The sequence below is a fragment of the Pogona vitticeps genome, chromosome 6 (genome assembly GCF_051106095.1).
Source record: "Pogona vitticeps strain Pit_001003342236 chromosome 6, PviZW2.1, whole genome shotgun sequence".
In the NCBI taxonomy this organism is placed as follows: Eukaryota; Metazoa; Chordata; class Lepidosauria; order Squamata; family Agamidae; genus Pogona; species Pogona vitticeps.
In genome coordinates this window covers 98022806-98032335 of record NC_135788.1, presented here as the reverse complement: position 1 = coordinate 98032335, position 9530 = coordinate 98022806, and the positions used below count along the sequence as shown (strand labels likewise).

The following is a 9530-nucleotide window of genomic DNA, read 5'->3' as shown; positions in this document are numbered from 1 at the left end:
GTGAGCAAGGAGGATTTCAGATCAATGGCGTTTGCGCTGCTGTTCATGTTATATTTATTACTTACTTCACTCAGTCCGCTGGCTGGCCCTCTGCTTGGGGAGCAGCTCTTATCTAATGGCAATTCCATTTGTGCCACGAGCATTACAGTAAGTTAAGAGTTGGCCGATAACTGTACCTCTCATTTGGAGACAGGAAGCAAAAAGCCTTTCCTTGCCAAAAATAAAATTATATCACCCCCTTTTCCTATGTTGGGGTTTTTAGAAAGCACATTGAGATTGTATGTAAAGCTGTGCTGAATGAGACCACAGGCCTATCTAGTCTAGTAATAGCCACTGAAAAGGCCACAGGCAGGACATGAGTGCAACTGGTAGCCTCCCTCTCATGTTCAGTGGCAATATTGAAAGACCTATCACCTCTGACAGAGCCAGAGCATTAGGGATGGGATTTTTGGATTTCTTGAACAAAATTTATTTATTTAAAATATTTTTGCCCTTCCTTTCTCATTGAAAAGGACTCAGAGCAGCTTACAACAGTCAAAGACAATATTTAAAGTTGAAAACAATGAGTATGCAATGGTGATTAACATCACTATCAACCCCATAAATCTCCACTCTGGCAGTTCCTTCTAATTTACAGGCACCTAAATGTGGCTCACCTGAGAGAAAAGGCCTTGAGGCTGAGCTAGGCCTAGCTCAGCCTAGCTTCCTGTTCCTGTCCCAGTGCTAGCTGGCAGCTTTCTTTCCGAATAGGAAACTCAGCCTCAAAACCTTCCAGCAGAGGTCTTTCTCCAGTGAGCCAAAATTAGGTGTCTGTCTCTAAGGTACAACTCCTGGAATGGAGAATTACCCTGTTTCCCCAAAAATAAGACCTAACCTGAAAATAAGCCCTAGTATGATTTTTCAAGATGCTCGTAATATAAACCTTACCCCCAAAATAAGCCCCAGTTAAGTGAAACCGTGCCCTCCACCAGGGGCTCATTGTGCAGCAAACTGGAATTGGCTCTGTCTCGTCCATGTGGGCCAGTGGAATCCATACTTCATTCTCCACCCATCACCTCAACAAGCAAATGTGTTCCCAGAACGAGACAGAAACCATTTGGTCCTGTGGCGGAAGGGGTTTGAGGCCAGTTCATATTGGGGCCCTTAACACCAACATCACCGCCGCCACCAACACTTTCCCCTCTCTGAAAGGAGTCACAAGAAATTCATGCTGGAATTCAGGGTTTGGAGAATTATGACGATGTTTCAGAAGATGACATGACTGTATTTCAATAACTGTAGATTGTTGTACATTAAAAAAAATGAAACATCCCCTGAAAATAAACCCCAATGAATTTTTGGAGCAAAAATTAATATAAGACCTGGTGTTATTCTTGGGGAAACAGGGTATCGAATTTGTAGTCCAAGAAATCAAAATATCCCATCCCTGATGAGCATTGCTAGGTCTCAAGAGTTCTCCTCCATGGAACAAATCTTAATGCGTGAACTGACTCTAATGAAAGGCACTACTTATGAGAGGTGAAGCAAAGATAAAATTTTGTCATCAGTTTTTGATCTCTAATAAAGGTCTGTTCATATCTGCAAACTGCCTGAATCTGCTGGAGATATAAAATCCAATATGGAGCTGATGGATAAAATATATTTTACTTTTATGTCCTTTTGAATATGCAGATAAAATGCAGAAGGATGCCCTGCACAAAGGATTTCCATATATGGCAAGGTAAGCAGGAGGTTTACCATTAGCAGTGGTAAGTTGTGTGTCCCAGTTTGTTTGGGAGGGAAGGCAATGTGCCACTTCAGGAATTTGCTCACCCTGTTTTAGAGATTGCTTAGTCTTTGGTGTAGCATCCTCATGGCTACACTGTCTAGGGAAGTTCAAGAATTGCAATCTCTGGAAAAGTAATTTGTTCATGCTTAGATTATTTTCTAACACAGCAATATATTCTCTTCCCTTGAAAAGTCACCAGTGCCCATGCAGCAAAACACGTTCATACAGTCACTAGGTGACTGGGAAAGAACCAATTATAATTCTTGCACATGATGGCTCCTTGCCCATAGCCAGCTAATTGTGCACAGCTGCAGCTCTGTGCAAAATCAAGGTTCTTTCATGTGTCAACAAATGCTCAAACAAGTTTTACATAGAAGTTAATCCTGTGCACAGTGGCAGCTGTATACAATCACTCTGGTTATAGTAAGATGTTGACATATTCAGGAATTTGAGTGGGGTCATATACTCAATGGTTCTGTGAAGAACGAAGAAGACAAACTCTCTTAATTTTTGTACCCATAAATTGGCAATCAGAGGTACATTGGTGCCTTGACTTACGAACTTAATCCGTTCCGTAAAATGGTTGTAACTCAAAATGGTCGTAAATCGGGACGTTCGTAAGTCGAGCTACCACTGTATTTATTCCTTGTGTGCTCCGTTCCTTTTCACCAAGTAATCCTGGATAAATCAAATACTTTGATTCTTAATTTTCCCCTAAAAAAAAAAATCCTTACACTGTGGCCATCACAACATACTCTGGCGTTGTTTGCTTTCTTTTCTGCATTAGATCAGCAACTAATAATCTGATGCTCAACAAGTGTATTAAGTTCAGCAAAAAGCTACCATAAATTCCCCAAAAGAGTTTATGTAAAAGTTTTTATATAGTTTTGATTTAATGCTGTAGTTATAACTTTCAATTAAGGAGAGCATTTTCTGTCATTGTTACAACCCACTGCATATGTCACAGGGTTGTCATTGAAGAGAATGCTGCCTACAATTCTTTCTGGGAGTGCATTAAGCAACCACATAGACTGCAGAATAGGATAACCAGGAGTACTCCCAATCACATGAAATAAACTGCAGCCCTAGCACTGCGCTAGAAGGAAGACAAAGAGCTCACAAAAATGGCAGGATGGTTTGCTCTTACTCAACACATGTGTAGTCACAGAAAATCAGGTGAACCAAACTGCACCAAAAGCGAAACAAGTAATGTGCTACATATTCCTCTGATCACCCCAATACTGACCAAATACCTTTCAAAATGGTGAATTATCCAAGGTTAAGTTATAGCTCATTGCTAAGTACCTCCTTTACCTTTGTTAGTTGCCTTTTGTTTCCTGGAGAGAAAATAGGGATGCCTCCTACAAGATCTTTGAGTATGGGTCACACCTGCATCTAGCAACAGTTTCTGTGTGTGTGTGTGTGTGTGTGTGTGTGCGCGCGCGTGCGCTTAAAACTGCCTATCTGGGTAATGACGAAAGGCTGGCTGTGTTGCTTGCCTCCAGGCAATTGTGATGTTAACAATACTGTAATAGATCTCAGAAAAGGTCTCAATGTGATAACCAGTTTCCTTTAAAACATATGTTCCAAAGAAAGAAACAGATTGTTTTTGCAGTGGGTCATTGTTTCTTGCTGGAAAAGAAAATTAAAATCAAACATGTATTTTCTTTTCCTCATTCATTTCAGTCTCATATTCTGTTTCAATTACTGTCTGTTTTCTTGTGGTTTCAAATCTTGTCTCTGCTATGCACACTCAAATTAAATGAGAAGCAGGAGGTCCATGATAAAAATCCCATACTGTTTTTGTTTGTTTGTTTGTTTGTTTGTTTAAGTTGAAGGCATTCCTGCTCCATCAGTTTGTGGGTGGAATATTGAGAGTTTTTAAAACCCCTCTCAGTTTTTAAAACCTACAAATCTGTGAAGCAAACCTGTGAAAATCTGTTTTTAAAAAAGTTTTTAAAACCCCTCCCTTTCTTTTGCAGATACTCTTCTGTCTAAGCCTTGCAAAGCTGTGATTAGTCTTAGACACCATTTGAGCTCAAAAAAGTTACTTTCAGCTGGGGATCCTGGGACCTGTAATCTAAAAAAATAATTTTTTCCAAGCTCTTAGCACCATATGCATATCTAGTAGCTGACGGAATAATTTATATCAGGGAAATGATAGTGGGGGAAAAGGTTAATTCCTTTACAGAATTTCCCTTTGCTATTATCCCCCACTCCATGATTCTCTTAACTTCTGAACAATTAGGATCTCAGTTCTTTATGTCTCATGTAGCGGTTCCCTCACAACAACAGCCAATATGCAAACACACGTCTAACGTTTCCAATAATGTGACCTTTCCCTTAGTCACTTCAACCTTTCATATTTTTTATACAAAAAGTAATTTCCTAGATTCTCAGTCATCCAGGTGAGGTTATCTGGAAGCTGAGTCATGGCAACTGGATTTCTTTTTTATTGGGTTGAAATATTTCGCTACTCATCCAGGTAGCTTCTTTGGTATGAGGAAAGTTGGTAGGAGACCCCTGATATATCCTCCTCATTAGTTTCACCTCCCCCTGGTCTGAATAGGCTCCTTAGATGGACAAAGGACGGGGGGGGGGGGGGGGAAGGTTGAGAGAAAATCCCACCTCTGCAGTCCTTCTCCACCCATTGTACTTAACAGTTGTTAACAGTGGTCTTTCTGATGTGTGTGGTCCTGATCTTTCTCTGGATGGATGAAAGGGCAGCATGATAAATAGGAGACAGATTGTATCTAAGGCCTCCACCCCTGTTGAGTGAGGGATTTTCTATATGCACATATATGGCCTCCCTATCTTCTGGGTCCAAAATGAGTACATTTTGGTCATCAAATGAGTGTTCTTTGTCCTTCATATGAAGGAATACTGCTGATTGTGGTCCTGAGTAGACATGGAGAAAAATTAACAAACAAACCATGATATTTGTTAAAACTCGCTGATTTGTTAAACATTTATCCTTTTGTATTTATCAGTTCTAGAGGCCCTGATGAATACAAAGGGATGAATATTTGTCCATTTTTATTAGTACTCCATATGAAGAGAGGGAAAGCTAGCCTTCCCTCTCTGCCTATGGCCTTCCTACTCTGCCCATGGGCCCACTAATAAGCTGATAAGTGGGCCCATAGGCAGCCCGGCAGCCCAACAGCCACCCATCCCCACAATTTGTCCCCTTCCCCTCCTTACCTTAGCCAATGCTGTGATCTGCCACCACCTAACAATGCAGCCATCCATCGCCACCCACTGCTGCCGCCATCCATTGCTACTCTGCTACCATGGCCTGCCATGGCTGCTCTTTGCAAACATGGCCGCTGCTTTTTCTTTGAGGGCAGGGAAACTGCAGCCACCATCTTTGCAAAGGGCAGCCTGGATTTAATTAAGGAAGGCTATAGTGATGGTTAATGGGGATGAAATTTGTGGTTCGTGAATTTTGATGGACCATGAACCATCCTCATCTCTAGTCTTGAACCATTGCTCCTCCTGTGCTGGGCCATTCTCCTGTTCAGTGGCTATTTGGTTTCTCCAATGTAGAGCTCTGAACACTCCTCTTTGCATTGGACCCCATATATACTACATTGCTCCTCTTGTGTTTTGGTGTCCTGTCTTTTGGGTGGATGGGTCCCTGCCTTAGTGTGTGTGTTTGTGAGTTTGAAGTGCACGGGTATGTGTGTTTACCAAAAATCCTTTTGAGCTTTTCAGACACACGTGCCATGTAAGAAATTTCCCAGTTTCCTAGTTCTCAGAATTTAAAAAAAAATAAGCCTTTATAAATTAAGTGGAAAGGGAGCAACTTCATAAATTACTTTTTAACACTCTCTTCCAGTATAAGTTATTTCTATTGAGCAGGAATTCCAAGACAGCAGTCATAGTAACATTCGTGAGTTTTCAAGTCCACCACGACGACCTGGTTGTCATTGAAACTGCTACTACTGAAATTCCTGCCAGACCCTTGATGCTGCTTTATGGATATGTTCTGATATTAAAATATCAGATTCAAGAACAGCTTTTACCCAAGTGCAGTATTGAGTTTAAATGCGGGGTCATAAGTTTTTGGTGGAATTTTAATTGCTGGGAGAAACGGGGTATCTATATTTGTATGGTGAGTGTTGTGTATATTGTAACTTTTTTTGTAGTGGTGTTGTCCAGTTTTACCTTGGGGAAGAGCACCTCATTTCGTTGCACCCACTTGTGAGTGCAATGACAAATACATTTCTTATGTCTTATGTCTTATTAAAATATAGACTTAATCTCCTTTCTTTCCGCACTGCTCTGATTTTAAATTCTGCATTTTACCTCTTGCAAAATTAATGCTGCATATGGGAACTACCATGTACCCAACCTAGGCAAATTCATGTGTCAGAATATTGTGTTTTTGAAAATTTGTTAACTTTGGCAATGTCCTCTTTAACCCTTTCATCTTTTTCAGAAACTTTTGTAATGCACAGATCCTTCACAGGTTTGCAGTTGATCTCTGACACAGCTACAATGTAGCAGATACAGTAGACATAATAAAACAGCTATGTTTTGGTTTGGTTTGGTTTTCAGGGCCAGTCATAGCCCCCCCTCAAAAATTCAGGACAAAACAAGGAGGTTTTTGTTTTTTGTTTTTCAAGCACTTCTTTGAATGTGGGAGTCAGCAACACTGCATCTAGGCTTCACTTTAAGCAGCAGAATGTCTGGCTTCTTAGTTTCTCTGAAGTGGAGGAAGGAATTGCAATATTTGACACCTGTTCTCTTGCTTCAGGACTTGGTGTCATGCCTTGTTGAAGGAACTTTTTCAGAAGTGCCCAAAAGCTTCCCAAAGAGCTCCCCATGTTAAAGGGGCATGGGGCAGATTTGAGGTATCCTGTGTTCTTGAAGGAGATATCATTCAACCCATCACCTGGGTTATCTCTCTCTAAGTCTGTGGAAAAGCTGAGCCGCTGACTGTTAGGAAGCAAAAGCTTCTAACCATGCAGGCTCGGTTAGCCACCAGATAAGGATTCCCCATTAGTAAAGGTACATTAACATTTAGTCCATTGGTGTCCGACTCGAGGGTGCGGTGCTCATCCTCATCTCCAAGCCATAGAGCCAGTGTTTGTCCGTAGACAGTTTCTGTGGTCACGTGGCCAGCGTGTCTAGACCTTCCCACTGTGGTGGTCCCTAATTATCTACTTGCATTTTTACATGCTTTCGAACGGCTAGGTTGGCAGGAGCTTGGACAAGTGACAGGAGCTCACTCAGTTGCGTGGATTTGATCTTATGACTGCTGGTCTTCTGACCTTGCAGCACAGAGGCTTCTGCGGTTTAACCCGCAGAGCCACCACGTCCCATGACATTAATTAACAACAAACTCCTCATAACTAGACAGTTCCCCATGTGATACAGATATCCTTCAGTTTTGTTCAGGGTGGAGCTCTAAAGGTTCAGGTTTGAAACCCTTCTGTTTTAGGCACAAACTGTACATGTATCCATTCTCAGTCCTGTAGTTTTAATTCTCTGATTATCTGGACCAGTCCTCTAGTATTCTGTCTTCTGACCTTGCTTCTCATATTGAGTCTTTGACTGGACATTCAGGCCCTTCATTTGTCTACCAGTAGTAGGACTCCCCACAGTAGCCTGTTGGAGATGCCATACTAGAATTTGAAAGAGCCATTTCCTCCCCCCCCCCTACAATTCCCCAAAACCCCAAGGTAACATGGCCCCAGATAATGGAAGGACAATACATCATGATTGGGGGAATTCTAGGAACTGTTGTATAAAGAAACTTTGCCAAGTATTGAAGCTGCATTTTGCTTTGTTCATGAGCCTGAACTAAACTAGAATTGCCAGGTCCTTGACTTTTACGCTGAGACTCAGGTTTGGTGTCCCATTCCATAGGTCTCAGGCTTTGGACAAGAAAAACTCAAGGAATAGGATGTGGCCAATTCACATGCCCTCAATACAAACAATTTGGAATTGTTTAAAAGCACCCTTGACTTTTTCATGACCTTGCATATTGCCCAGCTGCTGTTGGAATTCACCCTTGGCTTCAGATTCATCGCTGAATCTCTGCATTGTCTCTCTGCAGTAAACATGCACCATTTTGCAATCATTCTCCTCCTAGAGCATCACAAGGGGCTCACCCAAAGTTCCCAGGCAATGCAAGCTTTGGCCCTGATATCTCAAATAATGCAACATTGCTGACCTGACAACCATGGATCTAGATGATCCACCAGCACTTCCTATCCATTGCTTCAGCAAAATCATGCATACCTGTTGTTGCCTTGCAGCTGACAAAGACAGGTTTGTCAATAAGGCAGCTGAGTGGAGCTCCTGATAATTCTGATCGACATTTTTTAAAAAATGTATTAGGAAATAATTCCTCAAACCTTCCACTGTGTTCAGTCTTTTTATCAAGTGCACAAACAGGGCTCTGTCCAAGAAGCCTGTGCAGCAATGCGCCATTCCCAGTTCGGTTCACCAAGGCCCAGGGAGAGCTATAATAGGGGCTCAGATGCACACAATAATTGCTCCTAAATGAGAAACAGCTCTTTGAATGGGAGAGCGATTAGCAGCTGAATGGAGAGAGGAGATAATGGAGTGGGAGAACCCTGAAATGGAGAAGAGTGTGGGTGGGTGGAGGGAGCCTAAAGAGGGTGTGATGTGACGAGGAGGGCAGACACCTGCAATTTGGCTTTCCAATTTTTGGCCTCCGTACTATTGTCGGCAAGCAATTACCGGCCATTATGGGCTTCCTCAGAGCAGAACCGGGCTTGAACACAGCAAAATTTAGACCGCAGGCCAGGTCTGTGGAGGAGGCAACTTTGTTAAATGACGATAGGGATCTGGAAGTGGCATTAAAAGAAAGGAGAGAGGAAAGCAGGACATTATCCAGATGTGGAGGCCCTTCTTTGCATTGTCTTGTTTTCCACCACATGGCTTAGGCCTCCCTCCCTCCCTCCCTCCCTCCCTCAGAAGCTACCTGGGGATCACAAGGCATGTTGGATGTCTCTGTAAAAGAAGAGTGTTAATGGGAGTTCAAGCAGCCACTTAAGGATACATTCTGAAACAGAGGATAGAAGGCGATGTTGATTTGCATAGAATTGTATATGCTAATTTATATGTACTGACTCGAAGTTAGAAATGCTTTTTATAAGGTAAACAGAATTATAATGCATCACATTAGAATGGGGAAATTAGCAACCAAGTGACCTACATGGCTGTCGAGTCTGCTGTTCAGGACCTCACAGTAAATGGACAATTTTAGCATCCTTCTTTTTTGTCCTTTTTCCTTAAATAAGACTTGGACTCAATAGCTTTCCAAATGGAGTACACCCTAAAAATAGGATAATCTCCTGGCTGCCCTTTAGATGGAGGACTGCTGTCCCCAAAAGAGAACATGTGGCTACCCTATTTGGAATTCATGGAAGACTGGCACATGGAACATGGCCAGAGTGGATCTATTGTGTATGTCCACGTTACAACAAGCTAATTGGAGCAAAATGGGCAAGAAATACAGTCTGCTAAACTGAGACACGTTCCTAGTCTTTAAGTGAAACAACCAAGAATTGAACAGGACACAGCATGAGACCCAGGTTTTCTGCAATAAAATATGATACAGTATACAGTATTTGTTCTGGAATTTTGTTACAAGAAGCCCTGCCTAAATTCTGTGCTGCTTATGGAGAATTATATCTCAAAAGAAGGTCTACAGATGAGCTGGGTAAGCAAAAAGGGAAAGAAGGTAATATAGCTTAGCTTCAACATGTCGCTATGAAACAGTACT

General features: G+C 41.9%; 1 long non-coding RNA gene across 1 annotated transcript in view; it reads left to right on the top strand.

The window, feature by feature from the left end:
* LOC140708077 (uncharacterized) overlaps window positions 1–9530 on the top strand; it is a 50355-nt gene that overhangs the window by 28361 nt on the left and 12464 nt on the right. The window contains exon 2 of the long non-coding RNA XR_013537579.1: window positions 1672–1720. This is a non-coding gene — a long non-coding RNA (uncharacterized LOC140708077). The remainder of the gene's footprint in view (window positions 1–1671; window positions 1721–9530) is intronic.